The 26,135-nt window shown below is 41.5% G+C and overlaps 1 long non-coding RNA gene across 4 annotated transcripts; it reads left to right on the top strand.

The window, feature by feature from the left end:
* Positions 1-14,517: 14,517 nt before the first annotated feature.
* LOC133922209 (uncharacterized) lies at positions 14,518-25,784 on the top strand. 4 transcript variants are annotated; one of them, XR_009910418.1, is made up of 8 exons: positions 14,524-14,908; positions 15,368-15,446; positions 16,890-17,124; positions 17,973-18,079; positions 18,197-19,108; positions 19,178-19,323; positions 19,715-19,830; positions 19,965-20,341. It is a non-coding gene; the product is annotated as an uncharacterized LOC133922209 (long non-coding RNA). The 4 variants fall into 4 exon arrangements; XR_009910417.1 differs by having other exon boundaries at positions 14,520-14,908; positions 16,890-18,079; positions 19,965-20,344; XR_009910419.1 differs by lacking the exon at positions 19,965-20,341 and adding an exon at positions 24,984-25,784 and having other exon boundaries at positions 14,518-14,908; positions 16,890-19,108.
* Positions 25,785-26,135: the final 351 nt, after the last annotated feature.

Below are 26,135 nucleotides of genomic sequence, written 5' to 3'. Positions count from 1 at the left end.
GCAAATGAGAAACGAACGCGCTTAGGGAAAGAAGGTGGTTTGGCACTTTAGATGTGCCACAACTTTGGATCTAGGCGGAGGGGGGGGGGGCAGCTTGCAAGCTTGGATCTGGAGTGGAAGAGGCTAGGTGTGAACTGCCATGATGGATTTGAGTTGTGGTCTTCACAGAGGTGAAGGGTAGGCCGGTGGCGATTGGAGCTGCAAGGATTGGCCAGTGTGGTGGATCTAGCCATGGCCCGGCAGAGGAGGCGCTGGGTAGTCCGGATCTATAGGGGAACATGCTTGGGGAGGAGAGCTTGGGTTGTGGATGGTTAAAGAGTTGATGCAATAGTATTGTCAAAGTTGTTTTCTGTAGTGTGACATGCTTGTTCTTGACAAAGGAGTAAAGTTCTGGATAGGACAAGTATGGTAGGATGCCATTCCACATAACGTGCCAAGACATGACTATTTTCTCATCCCCTAGTTCGGGTAGTGCATGGGTTGACGACTAATACACGCAACCAATTGTATAAGAACGATTATATATTGTGCCTCTTATCCCTGCTCATTGCAAATGTGATTTCATATAACCTACATGGGAGAAGGATTAACAATCGAGATCCTGCTAAATTCTAATAATACAATGCTGACGGCACAAGGCTGGAAACTGGGAACATAAGTGTAGCATATTTAGTGTAAATGAAATGAGACAATAGATAGTCGAAGGAGAGAGTGAAGCCTATTATTCATTCATAAACTTGATGTTTATTTATACATATAGAATGGGTATCTCATCCATTGGGAGATGTCCCTTCCCAACGGACGGGCGCAACTGCCATTGATGGTTGTTTTGATCTTGTAATATAGCAATCTCTACTATATAAAGCACGAGTTGGTTCCGCGTCAGGAACTCTCCTCCCATCATCTAATAAAAACCCATAAAATTCAAATAATTTACCCATTTTTGCCATTTACCCTCGTCCTCCAGTCTCTCAGCCTCTTTATCGGCTTTGAATATGGGATCCATTTTACTAATGAAAATAAATAAAGAAATTAGGAGGGAAATTAGTAGATAATCTCCTCCTTTTTTGGATCCCATCTGAAATCAAACTACAACATCACTCCTGACATATTCGTTCGATAGTGCTCCTATGGCACATCTACATCTCCATACCTTGGGTTTATACTGATGTTACCGTGTCCAATATTTGTGTTTTTCATTGCAACACACGGGCACTTAGCTAGTCCATTGTGAATTTGTATCATATGGCTGCCACGAGGCAATAATGGTTGTGATGCTGATGCACCAGAGTGGACTGCTCCATTAACCTAGGCCTTGATTAGCGTGCACATGGAAAATGTTGTGAAACAGCATCCTTTTTACAAGATTAACGTGTGATCAATTAGGCAAATAACTGCCTTAGTAGTTCACCTCTGTAATTAGTAGTTACACATGAAAGGACACCCGCTGGGGGCAACTGACCTCCCCAACAGATGCCTTGCCACCCTTCCACTCTATATATATGTGTAATGACTATTTCATAGATTAATACAACGAATCATTCTATTTATCTTTCTCTGTTCTTCTACTTTCATCTTGCAATACGTTATCTGTCACATTAATCTACACTAAGCACAAGCACACAGAGGCACGAAGGTCTCTCCCAGAAGGTGAGCATGGCAAATCCATTTTGCCCTATACATGACATACCTGCATCTTTTTCGTACATGGTCCTCGTCGTTCTGCTACAACGTCCACGCCCTTGTTGCTCCCATCGTTGTTCACTCCAGGGTGCTATTCGTTGCTATTTTGGTCGGCACAGTGGCCCTGCACGTGCTGCAACCCCTATGATAGCTCCTATTGTCGTTTGGCCACCAACCTTGTTGCCCTTACCGCCTTTCTCCTTTGGATTTAGGACCCCTGCAACATCGGCACCAGCATGGGGTCCTTCAAGGCGGCGGCTACCACCACAACAGCAATTGGCTTTGGCTTGCCGCCCACTATGGCAGCCCACACCAGTGCTGCCCCCTTCTTTAACAGCACATCGGCGGCGGCGACGATGGACTACTCATTGGAGGAGGACCTAGAGTTGTACATCCCTGTGACAGCCTCCCTCACCTCTCCTACATTGAACCTCCTAGACATCAATGTCCTGGCAGCAGCAGCAACATTGACATCATTGACCCCTTCTTCATATGCTACAATGTTGTACTGTCACCTCCGTCGCACAGCGACAAAGGCGTCCAACCACCGTCCGAGCCTTCGCCTGGGGTCATGGGCTCCTGCGGCCCTCTGTCTCTCCTCTGATGGTGTCTAAGCACACCCATGCAAGCGCGCATGCATGGGGAAGGGGGCCCTTCATGTGTGCATATGAGGGGGGAAGAGGGTGGAGCACCCCCATGGCCGGTGACCCCACCTACAATGGCGGTGGACTCGGTTGCATGATGTGACAACTCTGGGATGGCTTCCTAGCAGCCGCAACATCCAAGGTGATGGTGGTGCAGCCTCCGGCCCATAGAACACGACTGCTCCACATGACAGTGACACACAGCGCTCCAGTGGCTGACTCTGCTTTGGCCCATCCAAAGGCAGCAATAGCTATAATGGGGGCAGACAATTAGGGTTTGCAAACTGTAACCGCCAACTCTCCCTTTTGTACGGCATGGGGAGGGGGGCGCTCGGCCAGTCTTCGGGCCCAGATTTGCTTGGCCCTTGCGCGGAAAAAATCCCCTCTCTTGCTGATTTTGACCGGAAATTAAAGGGCTTCAGCCCAAATTCATTTTTAGGCCTCCATACAAATTTTTAGTGGCTAGCTATTTCCATTTTAGCCCCAAGGTCCCAATAAATAGCCCATATAAATAGTATATAGCTCAGATAACTATTTATAATTGTGCCAGTTTATGTACGTTTATAGATATTCTTTTGCAGACCCTATGAGTCCTCGATTTGCACTTGTTCTATGTGCATATATTTCCGCATTCCCAATAACATGTCTGTTTATTTTTGCGTTCTTATTAATACTTGAAATTTACTTTCATGTTGCAATTAAATTTATTCTGCACACACTTTTACATTTAAGCCCAAAATTGCTTCATATAAGCACATAGCACTTAATTCAAAACAGAATTTAATGCAGATTTTTAAGTGATTACCTAAATTTTATATTTTAGAAACATAAGATAATGGAACTATAGAATCTACTGCATATATGCAGATTATCCACCATTAATGTGAGGTCTACATTTTTTCACCTAGACTTAATGCTTAACTTCAACATGTTCTTCCAAATATACTTAGCATAACACAACGTAACAGGAAACATAGGCATCTACTGATAAATGCTAGATTATGCCTCCTACTACTGCAAGATCTACACCATATTTGGTGACTATCTTCAATATGTTAGCTCCATAATCTGAGGTCTACACTATGTAATTCAAGTCTCAACTTGACTTTACAAATTTTGCATCATTACAACATTACCATGATTCTTCAATTTACCCAAAGTGTAAATTCATTCAATCATTGGTCATTTTTGTTGGACAAAATGTCCAATGTTGAGTTCGACAGACTCGAGTTAGATAGCCGAAACTATTTAACTTGGGCAATAGATATGAAGATAAGTCTATTGTCCGGCGGACTAATAACGATAATTAATCCTCCTCAAGGAGATCCGTCACTTCTAGATCAAATCAAGTATGGGGCTCTATACTTCATAAGGCACCATCTTCATCCATATTTGAAATCTAAATACCTGATGGATGAGAATGCATATGATCTATGGAACTCGCTCAAAGAGCATTACAAATAGCAAAAGGCAGTAATACTACCTGAAGCACAACGCGAGTGGTCCAACATTCGCATCCAGGACTTTAAGTCCATTGGAGACTACAACCATGTTGTTTACAAGATCTGCTCTAAGTTGCTATTTTGTGACAAAGCTCCCACAGATGTGAAGAAATTAAAAAACTTCATCTACAATACTTCCTGTCCATAGGGTATTACAACAACAATACCATGCTAGGAATTACCAGGACTATTCTAAATTAATTCACACTTTACTTCAAGCCGAAAAGCATGATAAACTTCTTTTGAAGAATCATCTCCAGCACCCTACAGGCTCTGCTCCTTTACTTGAAGTTAATTCTAATATTAAGAATGCCAAGAAGTTCGATGGCAACAAATGCCGCCCAAAGAACTTCCAAGGCAACAAGAAGTGCAACAATAAGAAGAAATTCCATGGACACGACAAAGGGAAGGGCATCTCCAAAAATAACAAAGACAAATCTGAAATTTGTCGTAAGTGTGGTTGTTACAGCCACATGACTAAGAAATACCGCACTCCTAGACACTTGATTGATCTCTATCCAAATCCATTGGACGAAGCCGACCAGCTTAGGGCGAAAGATATGAAGCACATTTCAATCTTCAACCTAACACCACCAGGCAGGCCAGTTGTTCCCAAAGTGTTCCTCCAAAAAGGACCTTGAGAGCACCGACAACATGATTGTGGAATTTGCATCCAATGATTTGTTTGGAGACCTTAATTAGTCTTCCAATTAATTCGATATTATTATATCCATATCCTACATAGTGTTGTAATAGGTTGTTGTCATCTTAAACTATATTATATATTTTAATAATGTATCAGCACATTGATATTCAATAAAGTTGTATGTATTCTATATATCTATGAATAATTTCACTTTAAATTCTCTATTTCTATATATAGATGTCTACGGGGGGTAATCCGATGGAAGAGAAAATATGCTTAGTGCATAGTTGTACCACTAACTCTATACTTAGGGAAACTAAATATTTTTGAAATCTTAAAAAGAGTAAAGGAAATATTATGACAATCTCTATACAATGCTATGATTGTTGGCTCTATTCGCGCCATAATCACACTCCCTGTGGGTACTCAGATTACAATCGATGATGCACTATTGTATCCCAATTCACTCGTACCCTATAAAGTTATAGAGATATCCATCATGTCACGTCCCAAATTCCATAATCATGTGATTAAGCTTAATCATGCATTATTAGCATCATAATTAATTTCGAGGTAAATTATTTTGGCGCACTAGAGCACTTCGTTTGAAATCAATTGGATGAGAGAAAGAAATTCAGGAGAGAAAATAATTGAATTCGCAGTCAAACGGACTTCTCTCTCTTTTATGTGGGCCCACCGGCCGGCCCCACCATCTCTCCGTCCACTTGGGCAGCAGCCCCACCTGCTCCGTCACTCCCCCACATGCTCCTCTCTCCTCTCCCAACCGGCCACACCTCAGGGAGTTGCCCCCTCTCTCCTCTCCCAAACACTCTCTCCCTTTCTCCCTCAAATCCGTGCTCTAGGAGCCGAATCAAGGTGAGCATGTGGTACCATTGCGATCCTTAGCTCATAAGCTCCCCATCCCTCTAATTTGTTTGCTCTTTCTCGAAGGATTTGGGCCGGATCTGATGTCTTTTGGTGTTTAGGGTCGAAACCTGAAGAACACCGGATTTCTTCGTCTCCCTAGCGATTTCCTACATTTCCTTCTTCAACCAACGGTCCTCAAGCTCGGCAAAACATCTTGGGTGAGTCTCCTAGACTCCCATGGCATGGATGCGCGAATTGGTTGGTCAAAATCCAAGAATTTGGAGTTAGGGTTGAAGTTCATGAGTTCTTTATGAATTAGAAGCAATAGCAGAGTTTTGGTCGATTTTGGCATATACATGTTGTCCTACGCGGTAGAGTAAGTCAATGTGATGCTCTAGGTTCAAGTCCCCACTCCAAATATCGCCGAAATCATCGCCGGTGAGCTCCCAAGGTGCCCTCGGTGACTCCCAGCGGTCTGACCGCCACCAAAAGGTCGGTCAGACCACCAGTGGCCAAAACCCTCTGCACGGGGGTGGTCTGACCGCATTTTCGGTGGTCTTTCCATGACTCTTGGCGGTCTAACCGCCAATATACCTGCGGTCTGACCGCTGTATACCCAGACAGCATAGTTACTACTTACTAAAATTTGTAAAATTCATAATAAATTCTCTGTAGCTCCAAAAATTATGAAACAAATTTTTTTGGTTTCATAATAATCTAATAGACCTATTAAAAATATCCCCAGCCATTAAATAATGAAGTAAATTTCTGAGATTAGTTAATTAGGTTAAAGCTTCATTAATTCACCGTTAATTCATCATAAGTTAAAAATTGATGAATCCAATTTTGCTAGTTTCTTTATGACTTGTTCTATCTAGGAAAAATATTTTCATCCATTATATGCATATTGTGACATATATTTGTACTTTATTCATACTCATTGCATTGCACGCGTTATTCTTTTTAGAGATCGCCGAACCAATGATCCCGGCGAGCGAGGGCGATCCGGAGGCATCCCACCTTTGTGTGCCAGTGCATCAAGGTAAGAATCTATCATATTGCACTGGATTAACTTGAAATCTAAAATGTTAAATATGCTTATGTATGTATGCATGTGTCGTCGGGTACCCTTCGGTAGAACCTAAGCCGTTGCATTTCTTCTACCTTGGTCACTTGTTCGTGTATGTTCCTTGTAGCCTAGAGAGGATGTTGTGTCTAGGTGTAAGCTCGAGTTATATGCTTAGCAATGCATTAGGTCATCGGTAGAAGACGAACGGCGGCGTACTTCGTTGTTCGTGTTATGTCTATGGTTACAAATACTTGATGTCGAGGTGGTTGAGATGTGATGGTTGGTTGAGTGGTAAGCATGAGGTGAGGTGTGAGCGGTGCTAGGAGGGTGTTTAGCCTACTCGGATGTGGAGTTCCCCTGGGGAGGACGGTAAAGAAAAACCGGGCACCGTAGACTGCTTGCGCCGGTTAAGCACCAATCGTCGGTGTAGTCAACTTAGCACTTACCTTACTCACCACATGCTGATCTAATGGTAACACGAGCTGAATACCTTCGCAGCTGTGGCTTTGTGGGGCCTGAACAACGACGGTGTGAGCGGGCGGGCTTGTAAGCGGTACTAGTTTGCTTTGGGAGTAGTTCTGGTACTGCCACGCCAAGCGTTGCATGTCGCACACGATTGAGGCTGTTAGGAAAGGTTGTCACGGGTACCCCCTTGTGTGCACTTTAGCGGGTGGCACAAGTCGTATGGTCCTCGTGTCGTGTGGGTTCAGGAGTATCCTCCTGCAGGGTGTAAAAACAGTTTGAACTGTCACGCTCTCGGTTATGAGCATGTCTATCACTTATCTGCACCGGTCGTAGAGTTCTCATTGTGGTTTGTGGATGATGGCATGATGTTGATGGTTGGGCATGTGATTTTGGTTTGGGTATGGTGGTTGGTGGTTCGAGTTGGCACTTGTTCACATTGATATACTTGTTGTTACTTTTACATATGCTCAGTTGTTGGTTATGGCAGGGTAGTTTCATATAAGTTGGTTAAGTTAGCTGCTCACACCTATGTCTAGGATGCTTACCGCTTAATTAACTTAACCATATTTAATTCTTGCTACCAGCTTAATGCATGATCCTTGGAGTCGGGAATATATATACCCATACTGTGTAAGACTTGCGAGTACCTTTGTACTCAGGGTGCTGCCCTTAAGTTGTTGCAGGTTCACAGGTCGGTGAGGAAGAGGCGGTGTTTGGCTACTTTGTGTCTGCCGAGCAGGGTGGTGGGCAGGAGTAGCACACTCTACTCGAACTCAGTGTTTTGGTATGGAGCCTAAGGGCATGTGGCTCAATATCCTTTTGTTGTATAGTTTCTTCCGCTACGTAGTTGTTGTTTCCTTTTGATGTAAATTGTGGAAACAGCTGCATGTTTAAAGACTTGTAATATAAATGATAATTACCTGCTCTTTATTAAATTGTGTTGTGATGAATATGTTGGAAGGCCTGTGTTCTGATCCTTGGGCACAAAACACGTGTCGGGACTGCTGGAGCGGTATTTTGATTAATTGTCGAGGTTGTGATTATGTTAATGATCCGCTTGATGATTAGTTCGAATACTGTTTGGTCAGGTCCTGACACATCAAAATGGTTTCCATATTGAAACTCATAATGACAACAAAGGGGAATATCTCCTCATTATAAAAAATAATGGATATACCAAACAAATACTAGACAAAGTTCCCTCTTTATCTTCAGGATTGTACTATATATATCAAACCCATACCACATGTTCAGTACAAGGTAACTTTTCAGAATGTTGACACATTCCTAATATGGCATGGTCACCTTGGTCATCCCGGTGTCAGGGTGATAGGGAAAATTATCAGCAATTCAATTGATCACGGCATGAATACTACTAAATTTCCATAATCCTTGGACTTTTTGTACACTGCATTGCCACAAGGAAATTGATTTTAAAGCCCTCTTACCTTAAAATCCGAGCTGAACCACTCAAATTATTTGAACACATTCAAGGCAATATATGTGATCCAATCCAACCATTATGTCGACCGTTCAGGTACTTTATGGTTCTCATTGATGCATCTACACGATGATCACATGTGTGTCTTTTGTCCACATGAAACCATGCATTTGCCAAAATAATTGTTCAAATTATTAAATTACAAGCACATTATCCTGAGCATATGATACAGTCCATTTGAATGGACAATGTGGTTGAATTCTCCTCACGTGCTTTCAATGATTATTGTATGGCCCTAGGAATTCAAGTCTAGCATTCAGTACCATACGTCCATACACAAAATGGTTTGGTCAAATCTCTCATCAAGAGAGTCAAGCTCATCACACGACCATTATTACATAATTGCAAATTACCAACTTTATATTGGAGTCATGTAGTCTTACACGTTGCCGACTTAATTCAATTGCAACCAACTACATATCACACAGCTTCCCCACTATAGTTAGTACGTGAAAATCCTCCTAACATTTCCCATCTGTGAAAGTTTGGTTGCACCATATATGTATCGATCTCACCATCGCAACGTACATCAATAGGCCCACATAGGAAATTGAGGATTTACAACCCGGTACGCTGACTGCATATTTGATGAGGAGCATTTCCCGGTATTAGGGGGACATTTCAAGTATCAGAAAGAATACTAGGAAATCAATGTGGAATGCCATAGACACTTCCTCATCGTATCCACGTACTCAAGAATCTAAACTCCAAGTTCAAAGAATCATAAATTTGCGACATATTGCAAATAACCTGCTAGATGCATTTACTAACAACAAATGTGTCACTAAATCCTACATCCTTGCTAGGAATGTGCCCGAAAGAGTAGAGGTATCAAACAAAACTACTCAACTCCCAAATCAAAATAAAAGATGGAGAAGTACGATCACAAAGGATAAAACTTCTTGCAAGCTTCTGTGGAAATAGATGAATCCCTTCAACGAAATAGTTGATGTAAATCAACGTCAAGTTGAACGACACCCAAGGCCTATGGATACTAAACATTCAATGAATGGTTAACATCTACATCCCAGCTCAACCGTGTACACAAATATTGATGCTGGGACATCAGAACACCCCGGCTCTACCATAATGGGAAATCACGATGGGTCAGAAAGGGTAGATGATATTTACATCAATTATATTGATTCTAGAGAATCATTTGACCGAAAGACTATAATTATCGACATATACTTTTCCTCAAAGATTGTAAACAATCTTCACAATGATCTAGATCCCAAGACCATGGCAGAGTGCCACAAGCACCTGAACTAGGCACAATGGAAGGATGCAATCCAGGCAAAATTACGCTCGCTCTCCAAAAGGATTCAAATCAGTCATACCGACTCCTCGTAACATCTTCTCTATGGGATACAAATGGGTTTTTATCTGCAAACAGAATGAAAACAACGAGGTGGTAAGATATAAAGTGAGGCTTGTAGCACAAGGGTTCACGCAGAAACCTGATATTGATTTCAATGAGAACTATTCTCTGGTAATAATGGAATCACGTTCCAATATATAATTTCATTGGTAGTTCAAAATCATCTATCTATGCAAAGATAGATGTAGTGATCACATATCTATATGGGTCACTTGATTCGAACTTGATAAGGAGGTTGGTTCCAATCTTTCGATGAGAGGGATCTTTTAATTTGGTGGAAGTGACTTTGACGATCCGACTACACCGTATAACGTCGATATATCTTAGCAATCACTAAACCAACTCCAGAGGGTTGTTGACCTTGCCGTGAGCACGATCAACTTGAAGACAAGGTTCAATTCCTACGAGCAACCAAAGAACAAGCAAGAACTCAAGTAAAAGCAATCTAAATTTGCAAAGATATTCAAAAACGAACAAATTGGGGCTCAATTGATGATATTGACAAGGTGGGTATCCAGCACAACTTGAAGACTCAAACAAAATCTGATCTGTTCATGATGGCTACATGAAGTATTTAAAGAGGTAGAGGACGATCAAGAGGGTGTTGGGGTCAGACTCAAACCCTAGGATGCATCCCTTATGGATTGAACTTAATACAAGGCCTCATGGCCCAAGTTGTGGTGGTGCAGCACCATTTCCGAAAATAGACACTGACTGTTTTGGTAGTTGTGGACATCTTGAATAGAATTTGGAAGTAAGGTCAGATCCGTTGGAAAGTAGACTTAATAAGTTTTCCATGAAGTCCAAGAACGTCCAAAACGGACTCATGTGAATAAATTATGGCTATTTGAATCCAGCATTGTTTCTATAGACCAAATCTGAATCCAAAATGTGTTCAACTCAAACTCTTGCTTCCCTTAGCCCATAAACGACAGCGGCTTTGAAGAATAGTTGGAGAAGGTTCAGATTCGGTCCCCAATTAAATTCATTATCCTCCATGCACGTACTCCTTCCTTTACATTAATCCATGCCAAAAGTTTTGAAAATGAAAACATACACAACACATAGTGCAATACCCTTTACTCAAATATATATAAAGGTAAATCTAACATAGAATGCATGCACCTTAGTTTTTTGTTGTTGTATAACATAGGCATGGTCATATGTGAGCCGGTGATGTCCTCATCAAGACATATATATGAAAGTCCCCAAAGGACTAGACATTCTGAATTCAAACGCAAACTACAACATGTATTGTGTAAAGCTTAAAAATTAACTATATGGCTTAAAGCAGTCGGGAAGAATGTGGTACAATCGATTGAAAGAGTTTCTTCTACAAAAAGGGTACTCCAACAATGATGATTGCCCATGTGTTTTCATAAAGAAATCCTCAATAGGATTTTGCATCATCTCTGTATATATCGATGATCTAAATATCATTAGAAATACAGAAGATATAAATGAAGCATGCAATCATCTAAAGACGGAATTTGAAATGAAGGATTTGTGTAAAACCAAATTTTGCTTGGATATGTAACTCGAGCATCTTCCTTCAGGTATTAGACCACAGGAGGAAGGAGAAGAAATACTAGGACCTGAGGTTCCTTATCTAGTGTCATTGGAGCGCTTATGTACTTGCAAATTGTACCAAGACTGATATCGCATTTGTAGTAAACTTACTAGATAGACATAGCGCTACTTTAACTAAACACTATTGGGCGGAGTAAAAAATATCTCTCGATATCTCTAAGGCACTATAGATCTTAGTCTTTTCTTTTCAAAGAAAACAAGATATGAATATGATTGGATACACTGATGCTATCTATCAGATCTCCATAATGTCAGGTCACAAACAGGCTTCATGTTCTTACACGGTGGAACAATTATTCCATAGAAGTCTTCAAATGGACTCTAGTAGCTACATTCACAAATCATTCTGAAATAATTGCATTATATGAAGCATCACATGAATATGTATAGCTGCACAGAATGATATATAACAATTATGTGGTATTGGTTTATTGAATTACCAACCATTATCTATTAAAATAATTCTGTATATATTGCTCAAATGTAAACATATTACATAAAGAGTAATATAACTAAACATATTACTCCTAAATTATTCTATCCTTATGAGTTGTAAAATAATGGGAATATAAAAATCTTACAAACTAAATCATATGATAATCTCACAGATTTATTCACTTAGTCCTTACCAACTTTTACATTTCAAAAATGTATTCACACAATTAGTATGCGATGACTACAAGATTTGCAAGGATTAGAGGGAGTTAATCCGTGAATAATAACATGTTCATATTATATTGTACTCTTTTCCTTTATGAGTTTTTCCTGTACAATTTCTCATATAAGGTTTTTAATGAGACAGTATCTATCTTATTCCTCATATTTTCTTAAGAGGTTTTTTTGAGGTTTTAATATGATCTATAAATCACAATTATTATTCTTTAAGCTCACCAATGAGTTTTTTCTATTTAGATTTCTCATATGAGCTTACAATGAGGCAATAACTAATATGTGTCATATCATTTTCTCCTTACATTTTCTCAATAGGTTTTAAAGGAGTTTTAATAGCGTATCAACATATTATATTCTCAATATTTTTCCACAAGGTTTTTAGAGGAGTTTCAACAAGAAGCTTTCAAATAGGATAATTGATCAAAGGAGAGTGTTGTGAAACAACATCCTTTCTACAAGATTAACATGTGATCAATTAGATAAATAACCGGCATTAGCAGTTAAACTCTGTAATTAGTAGTTACACATGAAAGGACACCTGTTAAGGGCAACCAACCTCCTCAACGGATACCTTGCCACCCTTTCGCTCTCTCTCTCTATATAGTAACTGTTTCAGAGATTTATACCAGCAATCATTCTCTTTATTTTTCTATATCAATACTTTCTTCTTGCAACAGAGAAAAACAGATATGCTTCTCTGGATTAGCCTGCCACGTGGGAGGAGTGATGTATCACGGGATGTGGAATTTGATGTGAGTGGTACGGACTAGGCCAGGGTGGAGCGCCACATACCTGGCAGACGCTTTTGCCGTTGGCCCATCATCTTTTTCTCTTTTCATTCTTTTGTTTTGATTATTTTTTCTATCTTATATATTATTCTTTAACACACACTGTGCAGTACTGTTTATGTATTATTCACACTGAATATAACATCACATGTCGCCACCGATGGCTCAAATGGAATCCCTACATCATACTTCTCATGGTACTCCTCCTCAGACAAACTCCGCTGTCGTTCGCCACCGACGACCAGTCAAAGCTTGGTCAAACCATCGTTTCACTTAGGTCGATTTTGACCAAGCTAAAATATTTTGACCCGGTCCAATGAGTCTTTAACCCACTAATCCAGACTATAGCTAGGTGGATCCAGGTAAAAAAAAAATATTAGGGTATTTTGATTTTTGACAAATTCTAAAAAATACCAAAAGGAATATTAGTTCTATTGGTAAATAGACTGAAATAATCTAAAATTCATAGAAAAATATCTAGAGCTCAAAAAAATATGAAACCAATTTTTGTTTGTTTGTATTACCCTCATCTACATGCTAAAATTATATGCATGCAGACCAATCAAAGCTCAGTCAAACGACCGTTCCCCACGAGGTTGATTTTGACTGAACTCAAACATTTTGACCTGATTCAATGGATCCTTGACCCACCGATCTAGACTGTAGCTAGGTGGATCCAGTACAAAAATATTTTAGGATATTTTGATTTTTGAGAAATTTCAGAAAATACCAAAAGGAATATTAGTTGTATTGATAAATCGACTAAAATAATCTAAAATACATATAAAAATATTTAGAGCTTAAATAAAATATGAAACTAAATTTGTTGGATTTGTATTTCGGTCGTCTACATGTTAAAATTATGTGCATGCATAAAAGACCAGTCAAAGCTCGATCAAACTGTTGTTCCCCAGGATCAATTTTGACCGAGGTCAAACATTTTCACCCAATCCAGTAGGTCCTGAACCCACCGATCTAGACTGTAGCTAGGTGGCTCTAGGTAAAAAAAATATTTTAGGGAATTTTGATATTCGGGAAATTTTAGAAAACACCGAAAGGAATATTAGTTGTATTGATAAATTGGCTGAAATACATATATTATCAATACTATATCCTAACGGTGGAAGAATGGGCGCCCTCTCAGGGGCATTGCTACTGTAGCAGTGGGTCTGAGTACATATACGTATATATACGTATACATGTATATCTATACATATGTATATGTATACATCTATACGTGTGTATGTATGTACGTATAGATATACATGTATACGTATATATATACACATATATACATACATATGTAATTTTCCTTTCCAAAAATTCTAGAAAAATATCGAAATGAATATTAGTTACATTAATAAATCATCTGAAAAAATCTAAAATGCAAAGAAAAATATCTAAAACTAAAAAAAAATATGAAACAAATTTTTTTAGGTTGGTATTACTTTCATCTACATGTTAAAACTATGTACATGCATAAAAGTACTATTGTTTTCTGTATAATTAATTTAATATGTTTAACATTAATAATTTTATAAATAAATATTGAAGTGTACAAAATTGTGAACTTAATTTTTTTTGCGCTATATCTAAACGCGAGTGGGTTCACGTGTCCTGAGCCTATCCACGTCACCAAGAAAACTGGAAGCGTCGGATTTGAGCTCCGGTAGTTGCAGACCGTCCGATATGGAGTCACCGCGCTCGGTCCTTCGTGAAGCCTCCGTCGCTCGGTCTTTCCTCCCCCTGGCCCCTGCTCGCTAGCGCAGTCCACCCCTCCGCCACCGGCGTTCCTCGCTCTCTCGCCGCCACTCCACGCGTTCTCTGCCGACTGCTAGATCCGGTGGCTCTCTCTCGAATCCGGTGGTTGGTGCCCGGCAGACCCACCCACCTCCTCGACGGTACATTGAGGCAGTCCTTGCGGGCGCCGAGGAGGCGCCCGAGCTCGTGGAGGTCGAGTTCGTGGAGCCCGAGGGGGAGGCCGTCGAGGAAGCTAAGGATGAGGTGATTGAGGAGGAAGCAGCAATCACTGAGGCTATCGAGGCATAGCTCGCGGCCGCTGGCACCGGGAAGGACGCTGACATCTTCGCCTTTGTCATGGTGGGTCTGTTTGCTTTGACTTTGCTCCCTCGCCCGCCCACCGCTAAAGCTGTGATTTTGGTCCCAGTTGTTGAAAGTTGAGTTCCTCTTTATGCTGCATTGGCTGTAATATTCTTAATGGCACTCGAGCATGTAGTCGCATACCAGCCTGCCTTGTGGTAAAGCAGGCATTTTAGGTTTGTGTTATGCTGCATGGCAAATTAGCTAGAATGGTGGTGTGAGTGCTAACACGAATGTGCACTCATCAATTTGTACGGCCCATAGTGTTAGCATGATGATGATGAAAATTGCAGAGTTTCAAATGACTGTTTTTTTTTCATTTTTAAAAATTCTGAAATATGCAATAATTCATCTCGTGGCATCCCATGCTTGTGTGTTATTCTTCACCCGTATGTGTGTTCTTCGCATGAGCATCCTTAAAAATGGTGAATCTATTTTGACTACTTTCCTGATTTGCAGATTGGTTCGAGGCAATACATTGTGATCGCAGGCCGGTATATATACACAGAGGTTGAAAGGTGCCAATGTCAATGATCAGGTTTGGTAGTCGTCCTTCTCTGCATAGTCTGTTGAGAACTCCTAACTGGTACTTATAACAGAGTGTAAATTATGTGATGCTGCTTGGTTCCCCTCCAGCAATCTTTGGATAGGGCGATCCTTTGGAGAGTCATTTATTTATCTTGCTGCATTCATGTTCTTGTAGCATTTTTTGAGCGCTAATTATCCCCTCCAGAGCTAAAAATTGTAGATCTGTCCTCCGGCCCCTTATGGTTGTTTCCCAATTTTTGTTCTCCGTCCCATTGCTCCCTTGTTCTTCCCCTTTTGTACCAATATCTCGCTGTGAAGGCATCTTCTGTTTTTACACTGAGAAATTGAAGTTTAAACAGTACGGCTTTATATATGTTTTACCAGTGCATTGAAATCTTATGGCATGATCCTGTCTGACAATGAAGACTTAGTCAATGACTTCCTTATATGTGCTTGCTGGCTTAATTACAAACTTTTATTCTATATGAAATATCATGCAACATGTTGGAATTTAGAAGCATATATCATATATAAATGTCCTGATTTATATTTTTATATTTTGATTCTAAATGGCTTATCTTCTTCTACTGTTCTACACTGATTTGACATCACGGTGGCTGATCAGTGATCACCTTTAGGACCATATATCCCTTCATTAACTGTGCTTCCCCTAAGTTTTGGAAGTTCTGATAGCATTTGGTTATCTTAAGCATTGAGTCAAAGAAAATGGTGGAAACTATGATAGAGAAGCAGGAAATCTTTGGTCATTCCCTCTCTATCTATATTGTCATATTATTCATTAGATCAGACTGAACTATTACAGTTCTCAAAAACTATTTACAGATTACAGATGCATCTTATATATTACCATTTCATTCTTATCTCCGGAGCGTACTTCTATAGTCTGTTTCGAATTAACATAGGATCTAACAAATAAGAATCTGTGGAACAACTACGTGGAACAATAGCTTCTCTCATAACGAATTGAGAATATTGCCCAATTAACAAAGAAGTATGTTCGTACCAAAAGAAATAAGTTCATTAGAAAGGACATTTCATACATTTACCTGTATACTATCTACTGAGTAATTATCTATTCAATAACACAGCTTAAAAAACAAAATGGAATATTGTACAAGTAACAGCTCTGAAGCAAAATATTGCACATCCAAACAAAGATTTTGCAACAGAATCTCTAAACAAACGAGTTAGCCACCATCTTTTGTGAAAAATGGGATAATATATGATCAGGCTTTCCAATTGGGTTGAGTTTAAACCTGGACATACCGGAAGCTTAAGCCATTCCAAATTGGTTGCATTTGAAACTGATTTATATTAGATTAATTTCCTATCATATTGGAAGCTTAAGTTAATCTGTTTCAGCTTCTTTGAGAAGCTCAGTGATCATGTCAGTCCGAGTGCCTGAAAAGACACGTCCATGGAATGCACGCAGGTTGCATCTTTCACCGGGGAGAAGCAGGCGGTGGAGAAGTACAAGTCGCTAAAGAGTGTGTACAGCTCCGGCGTGTGGGAGTGCCTTACCACCGGCGTTGGCATTGGCACAGTCATGGTGCTCCTATTCTGTGGCTACTCCCTGGGGATATGGTACGGAGCCAAGCTCATCGTGGAGAAGGGTTACACTGGCGCCGAGTCATGAATGTGATCCTCATAGTGGTCACTGGCTCACTGTAAATTTTTCTTCCCACTTTCGGTCCTGCATTTCTAATCAATTCAGTTGCAGTAATCTCAATTGTCAAGCAGTATCATGACTCATTCAGTCACAAAATCTAAGCAGCAAGTAAAATGTTTCTCTTTCATGTTCAGTAACCATACATGCTTTACCCCAGTCAAAAGCTATGTCTCCTATTTGCTAGATTTTATTATATAGCCTAATGGTGTTAATTCTCAAGCCAATTTGTTGCACATTTGATTTTGGATTGAAATTAGGAACTAGAGTATCTTTTCATACATAGTTTCCGAAAATTAGGAATGATTCATTGTAAGGGACAATAAACGGTTTCACCATTTTAAGGATTGTCAAGTGCTCTTGTGGTGTCTATTGGTGAACATGAGTCCTGCCATCTGAATGTGGTCAGACACTCAAATTGGCTTCTCATGCTTTGAATGCATAATCAGTATAACTTTTCAGCCTTAAATATTATGTGTAACAGATGCTTAAAGTCCTTAAAATTGGAAGGATGCACAAGTCTGTATGCTACCATCTATTCAGCAATTGATTTCAAGTGGAGTAAGCCCAATGTTGTACAGGTTAATCCACATACATTACCAAGGGCATGTTTGGATATGGGCCATTTGGATCCAAATCCTTAGAATCTGGTTCAAATTTGATTAAAATACAGAAAGAAAAATACTACACTAACCCTTTTATTCAAACACCTCCTAAAAGTTTATCTAATCTCTATGTCTATTTAGACCACCCTAATTGGCTAATATTGCTGCGCAGTTTTATAAATTTCTTTTAGACAGTCCCATGATTTCATTTACTCTGACTCACATGACTGGTATCTGACTGTAGTGTAATTGGCTAACCTTTGACTCTAATATAAGCAATTGAGTCAAATACCCAGCTGGACAGGCCACTAGGATGCAAAAGATACCAAATATTCTAATGATGCGCAACACGTACGTTACTCCTGTCTCTGGATTTCCTTAATTCTAATGATTGATTTCCTGTACATATCTTATCCTGATCTATACTGTTGTCAAACTACTAATCTATGTTGTTGTCAAATTACCTAGGATGAAGTCTATATGGCAATAAAGTTCCTCCGCAATATAAATGAGGACTTTGAACTACTTATGTTTGCTTAATTATCTATGTATGTAATATGAATGAAAATTTCAAAGCTACTTATATCCACTTAATTATCTATGTCTATGTATTGCACAAGCAGAAGCAGAAGCTCTAGACTGCCGCCATGGACACATACCATTACTCAAATATTACGCTTCTCCAATTCTAAATTCCTTCGCACAGTTCTTAAGTTGATTTCTAATCCAATTAATCTGAATGATGGTCCTACTACCTCGGCGACGGGCCACACGTCGCGCGCGTTAGTTTCTAGTAATATCCATACAAGGCAGCCCACTGACTGCAATTAATCAATGTTTCTAAAGCTTAATCCTCACGCTTCCATCTCATCGCAAAATCCCAGCCTTTGGATCGTCATGCTTCCCACAGATCAGATCATCCATTGTTGTTCTGGTCACGTCCCGTGCTCCTTACACATGGTCCCTCACGTGCCCACCTGAGTCATGGCCAATTCCCGTCGGGTGTCGTCGCTCCCAGACCCAATGGATGGAAGTCGCTGCACGACTCGCCCCACCTACGGATCGGCGTCGCTCGACATCCTCCTCGACCGTCTCACCTCCTTCCCAGATTGCAGCACCAGGCAAGCCGCTCTACACCGCATTCACTCCCTTTCCTCTTCACCTTCCGAGTCCCCTTGTCTCCTTCTGCAGGTTAATTACCTCTGCCGACGGCTTTGTCTTCCTACACTGTCCGTCATCCGCCTCTACCTTCACCATGCACCAACTTGGCCAAAAAGCTTTGCGGCAAGGGCGCCGTTGGGGTTGCCCCAAAGGTTAGGTCCAGACCGTCCCGATCTCGCAGCCAGGGGCGATGCTAAGTTATGTTGCACATGCACCACGGTAAAGTCCAAAATCATCTACTCTAGGTATACCGTTTCTCTGAAATTGTATTTGTTGCTACATATACAGTGAAGTGGTGCACGGTTCTGGCTCTAGCTTAGCCACTGCTCGCAGCCAAGCCATGCTACCGGTCTCCATCCTCATAGAAGGCAGCAATTTTATTTGTTTACTCAACCGCTAAAACCCCAAACTCCTCTACAGCAACTATACAGCAGGTACTACCTTGGTCTCAAATCTCTCTCTCATGTGATCGCTTCCATTTCTCTATTTGTTTAAGTTGGGGACCAGGAATGAGCTGTAAGGAAGGAGCAAGCAATCAGCGCTAATGTCTTGGTATCACCGAGGTTGTTGATTTATCAGAGAAATAACAATTTAATTGGTATTGGTGCATGCCTTCCATTCATATATGATTATACAGAGGAATCAAGTAAAATAGTGTGCTAGACATCTGTTTTTCCCGATGGGTGTTTCAATCTAGCGGCCAACTCTTTGCACAAGGCGTCAATTCATTGAATGCCACATTCATTTGCTATTTGCACGAATAGTAAAATAGTGTGCTAGACATCTGCTATTTTCATTCAGTCTCTTCTTCATTCTTTTCTGCAGCCATTTGTTCTACAGTTTGGGATGGATGATTACATTCATAATGGAGTTACACATGTTTCTTTGTGAGATTGCGCTGAATAAAATCAGATTGAACTGATCCAGATAGAATTTCTCAGGTATCTATTAACACAATTTTAGCTAGATATTTTAAACCTTGAGTAATTCCAGTAAATTAGTTTATGTTGCTGATCGAGATTATTATGCTATATTGGGAAGTTATAGAAACTATATTGTTTGTTCTCACTTGCAGGGTTTCTCTGCACTAATTGTGTCGCCTATCATACTATTATCGGTCTTTCAATTGGTTTAGGTTCACTTTCGTTCATATCCAGTGTATCCTAAGCAAGATGGATGCATATTTTTTCTCCATTGTAAGATTGTCGGGGCATATCGGACCTTCACATAGCATTGCTGTGTGATTTTCTTTGTATTCCTTTGTACTCCCTCTTGACGCTGCATATTTCCTATTATTTTAGTTATGTGTGAACTTTTATAGATAGTTATCGTTAAGAAAGAGAGTTTAATTTGGCAAGTATCTCCGATGGCTCCAATTCATTTCATTTCTGAATTTTCTGATATTCAGATCTACCAGCTTCATTTTTAATGCCTGAGCTGACCATCGCTGCATATATTATTATGGTCATACAACCATTATGCAAATAGAGTTTTATTATCTATTTTTTTCATACGTCAGTGTGACTAACATTTATTAGACCATTCTCAATCATATTTTTTTATTTCGTTTCCTTCTTAATTCCCCTCTTCGTTCCTATTTTCTGTAATTTTTCTCATCTCCAATAGCCTTCCTTCAAAGGAATTTGTGAAGGGAAAAGAGAGAGAATCCCGTTTTAGAGGAAATGACCTTAGGAATCCATTGAAATGCTGATAGGAACGAAAATCTCTTCACGAAAAGATTTTCATCCGCAAAAGACTTCTTGGATGGTCTTAATCGTGGGAGAAATTCGAAAGGTTCCATAGTTTGCCCCTTCTACCTTCCTCTTGCCAGTACTTTTGTTTCGTCTTTAATCTGAATTTCTGCATTCTTGGTGTTACGAAATGTAATCAAAAGGCAACTGCCATGGGCGGTTATTGTTGTAAACAACGGAGAGACACCCCTTCCTCATCTATATATATATGTACAACGAGATCAATGAATGGAAGAAAAGATTCAATCTTTCTCTCACTCTCGAGTCTACTATTCTACTGATTCTCTAACACATTATCAGACACGCACTTTACACTGCTCATAGGCTAACGATCAGAATAAAGAAAGACAAACTGAGGACGGCAATCGATGGAGCACTTACATCAACGGATGGTGACAGCGCTTCGCCCAAGCGACGATGACTGTTTTTCTACAACTCCGACTCCTTGGAAGAACACCCACCATCATGTACATAGAGAAATCACCATTGCCATCATCAGCAACATCAGCGCGCCCTCTGTCGTGCCCTTCTCCCTGTCGCCAGCCTCTGTTGTGGAGGCGTCTACCGTAGGCACCTATGGCTCTTCTCCGCATCAGCAGCGGCGACCGCCCTTTTCTCGATGACGGTGTTGGCTCCTCTTGCACCCCAATCCGGGGCCTCGTTGGTGACGGTGAAATTTTTTCCCACACCTTGAGCCACTGCATCAGCCCGACATCATCGAATCCACCCTCTCTCGATTCCGCTCTGAAGGCGGCGCACAAGCCCAAGAAGCAGCGACTTGCTGACCCTCTGACGGTGCACCTCTGGCTACATGGCCTCCTCCTAGAGGTGGCCTCTTCATGGCCTGCTGATCGACCATCCTCTAGGCGGCTCTTGGCCCTCGGCTCCCCGTGCCCTCCTCCCCACTGTAGCGAAAATGGCCCTATTAGGTCATAATTGTGATTTTGGTGATTAATGATAACATAGTTATTGGGACTAACATATTTGTCAAGAATATATGTTAGTAGGTTCTATGGATGCAATACATGAAGAAACCACCGAAGCCGGGTCAAAGTTTGATTGAATTGGAAACAGTCTCAGGAGAAATTACTACACCGGATGGTCCAGTGCTCTAGGTATTTGCACTCACCGGAGCATCTCTGTCAAAAGAGGATAAAGCCATGAAAGCCTCACCGGATAGTCCGATGTTGAAGCAAGGCAACACTGGATAATGAATAGTGCAAAGATGAAAAAGAAGCAGAAGACCTCACCAGATAGTTTGGTGATTGATTTGAACACACTGGAGGATTGCACCAGAGCATTGTTGACAAAGGGGAGAATGTAGTGACCTCACCAGAAGGTCCGGTGCTCTAAAGATATGTACACCAGAGCATATTTTCCAGAGAGGGTTGCATTGGCTTGGTTGGCTGAGGATAACACACCAGATGGTCTGGTGATGATGTGATAGCACCGGAGAAGGCACCGGAGCAATTTACACAGAGAAGATGTTGGCTCGAATGGCTAAGGTATACTCATCGGAAAGTCTGGTGATGAAGATAGAGTATACACTGGAGTGTCCAGTGCTCACAAAGGCTTGAGTAGGGTTCCAACAGCTAGTATATAAGAGTGTACTCACCAGATGATCCAGTGTTAGTACTACTATTCTTATCGGATCATCCGGTGTTAACAGCTTTTTAGAGCCGTTTGGTTAACGGCTAGTGCATGAGTTGAAGGTTATAAACATCCATCCACTCAGTCATTTGAGTGTGCTGGAGTCCAGCGAAGTTCATGTATACCTGAGAAGACATCCAAGCCGCTAAAGTGCTTAAAGTAATCATCCAAGGTGATTAAGCATAAGATTAGTGAGTGATTAATGCTTATAGGCTTAGAGAGTGAATTGCTAGGTTATTGCTGCCTAGAGAGTGAATCAAGGAGTAATCCAACAGTGTACCTCTTAGTACGCCGGCACCTTGGAGTCTTGGTGACTCGTCGATAAGGTTGTTGACCCTCCGACTTGGTACGGAGCGGCAGCAAGGTGATTGTGTAGGGACATGGAGATTCTTGCCTTTGTGACTCAAGCTCCGAAGTGATCACGACGATGAGAAACCAGAATAGAGGCCAGTGGTGAGATCTTGCCTTGGTAGCTTGGCAGCTCATCTGGGTGGAGACCTTATCTTTGTGACTTGGTGGCTCAAAGGTCGTGACCGGGTGCCGATCGGGAGCATATCCTTTGTGGAGCTCCAACGTAGACTGTGGGTGGCATTCATGCCATTGATACTACGAGAAAAAAATTCTTGTACCGAGTTTGCTCTCTCTACCTTATTTACATTTTCGCATTTACTTACTTAAAATTTATCTTCTTAGATAGGTTGCAAACCCTTTAATTAGTAGAGTAGACACACTAGATAAACCTAAAGCACATTTAGATAGAAATTGATATAAATTTATCTTTTATTATTTTTGGAGCCAAAAATAGTTCTAAGTGCCCTAATTGACCCTCTCTTAGGACGTCATCGATCCCTACACCTACGAGGCAGTGTAGAACCCGGCAACTGGCCCAGCCCGAAAGGCAACATGCACAACCGGAGGAGGCATCGACCGGCCCAGCCTAAGCGGTGGCCGGCACATCCGGAGGCGGCGGAAGCTAGATAAGCCCTATGGCAGCGACGACATAGGGGGGATGAAACCCTAACCGCCCCTCAGCTTTATATGCACCCACCCGCCTGGACCGCCGAGCCATAAGGCCTGGGCAAGATGATTAGTATTGTGATGGGCCTAAGCGGGGGCTGTGATGGTGGATCTGACAATGTGAGCTACCAGAAATGGAGGAGGAGGGCAGAGTGGGGGGGGGGGTGTCGTCGTCAGAGTAGAAGAAAAATGAGTCGTGCATGCAAGAGAGGAGGGAGCTGCCACAGTGGGAGAGGAAGGAAGGGCACTGGCATGGCCTCATCGACGTAGAACGAGGTGGAGGAGTGGTCGGGTGCCATCAGGGTGGGGAATCCATCCCATTGGGGATCGATGGTGTCGAGGGTGGGGGAAGGTCGGGTTAAAAAGAAGAGAGAGGGTGCGAGGGTGAGGGTAACCTTAAAAGGGGCGGATTGGGTTGTTAGGTCTAAATGCAACGGTCTAGAAAATGACTAAAATACAAGTTCTCAGGTAACTTAGAAGGAGACGGAACTTACAGAGTACCTTCACATGTCCTTGAAGGTTTTACAATCGAAGAGACATTTGAAAGTGAATCAGCAAAGTTGGCACAATAGTGGAAGGCTCGGAACGAAAATATGTATTACAGGCCTGTCCGGGTTATTAATTATTTCATAAAAGGTTTTGGACTTTTGAATGCAGTCTGTTCGTCCATACGAAAACCATCGTTTTGATTGAGGCATAAGCAAATTAATTCATCTCGGTAGTTTGACAAATTCCTTGTCGCGTCAGGTTAATGACGAACAGGACGACGACAACGCCTCATTTCCAGGCTTTAAGGAACCTTGTTTTCAACGACTAGTAGAAATACAAAGTTGCAGTAGCAGCGTCAACTAGATGCATTATTTTTTTAGGTCTACCGAACTAGCTGTGATTGTGACATAGAAACAACGGGGTCGCTTTTTGTTGTACCTAATTCGAATACCAGCGTGCCTTTGATTTTCAGGGCCGGTCTGAAGTTGAGAGTTGTTCAGATTTCCCTGAAAGGGAAACATGAACAAACATGTTGCTACTAACTAAAATCTCGTACCTCTGGCCAGCTACTTTAGTATGTCGCGTTATAGACTTATATACTAGACGCATGGAAATAGATCTAGAATCAGTTGCTTTGTAAGTTGACTGCATAATGATCCATTTTTCCCCCCACCGGAGCAGGTATTATATTCGCTTATTAGTCACAGATAGTGCATACAAATGTTGAGAGCACTCGATGCCTTGGGCAGACAGCACGTATGTTCTAAGCAAAGAAGTTGTTTGCTTGCTTTCCAGGACCAGCAGTGGTTGCATAAACTACATTTTCCCTTGTGAATGGCACATCATTCTTTGCAAATGTTGGACATGGCTTACTACATTTCACTTTCACCTCTCCTCTTTTTAAATATCTGTTTTATTGGCTTAAAAACTGTTACAAACAGAATGATGATTGAGATCTTAAAAACTGTTACAAACCGAATGATCAAACAACCCTGCACGGCGGTTATGCCCATCCGTTAGGGAAGGGATATCTCCTGTTCATCATGTACAAAAGAACATCGAATCAATTAATGAACCATTCAACTTCCTCTCAGTTTTCTCTCAATGTCTATTGCATCAATCTCAACTTACAAGACATTATTAGACACTTTATTCTACGCTACGCTAACAGGCCGATTCATCTACAGGAAACAACTTTGCTTACAGACGGCTAATTGGCAATCCAACGTGACAACCAGCCTGACAACAAATCAAGGCGGTTGTTTTCGGACGATGTCGTGGCGCCATGAGTTGGCCACACGGTCCTTGGCTAGCGGTAGCCCTCCATGGTGAAGCACTGAGACAGACGTACGATGGTGCCCACCTTCAAGACGACGCAACCACCGATACATGGCGATAGGCTGCGTGCCTCCCTCACAAGGCCACTAGCCCCATTAAGGCGACGCCCCTTCATGGCGCCGGCTACATGGCCTCACTCAGACGACGCATCCTGCGGCGCTAGCCAGAGTCACAACCTCATTCCAACAGATCAGATCAAACTGGGTTGTAGCCCTAGCAGACGCTCCCCTCATGACGACAGCCACTCCTCTCCCAACGGTGGCTACTCCCCTCCTAACTGTGGCCGAGCACTCTCCCAACAGTGGCTGCTCCCTTCCTGACAGCCAAAGGCTTAATCGGCTCCATTGCCCCTTGCCTGGTGGCACACCGACTAGCAACGCACGACGCAGAAATTGGTGGTGGCCCTACCCTATGGTGGCATTTCCTAGCACGGCCAGATCTGGCGAGGACTAGATCTACACGTCGATCGGGCGCACAACCCTAGAGGCAAGATGGCCTAGCCCTAGAGGCAATAGTGGTGGAGAGGGGGCCTTGGTTGGACAAAGGCAACCCTAACCCCCCTTTTATACTAGCCTGCCTAAATGGGCTGAATGGGTCCCAACCCCATCATGCGATTTATCAGGCCGCTGGCTTCTCAAAAGCCTTTGGATATTTCGTAAATTGCATATTCCGTAGAAACACAACATAACAATCCTTTGTTATTTTTATTTAAGTCCTTAGACTTTAAACAAACTGTATTATACTTTATTCCCCTCATGTAAATATGAATTCCTGACCCTCAGATCATCAGAAATTACATTGTGTAATGTAATCATACCTTATCTATATTTTTATACCATCTACTGTTCCACTGTTCATGCAACATTAGTACATCGCTGCAGTACCCCCCTCTATAGTACCTTGCTGTAGTACCCTTGCTACAGCATCCGACAAATAGTACCGGCTATAGTACATGATGAATAGTACCAAGCTACCCAATATGTATATATATACATACATAC

Source organism: Phragmites australis, chromosome 6 (genome assembly GCF_958298935.1).
Source record: "Phragmites australis chromosome 6, lpPhrAust1.1, whole genome shotgun sequence".
NCBI classification, from domain to species: domain Eukaryota; kingdom Viridiplantae; phylum Streptophyta; class Magnoliopsida; order Poales; family Poaceae; genus Phragmites; species Phragmites australis.
The sequence above is the reverse complement of the archived record's forward strand: the minus strand, read 5'-3'. Positions and strand labels throughout refer to the sequence as shown.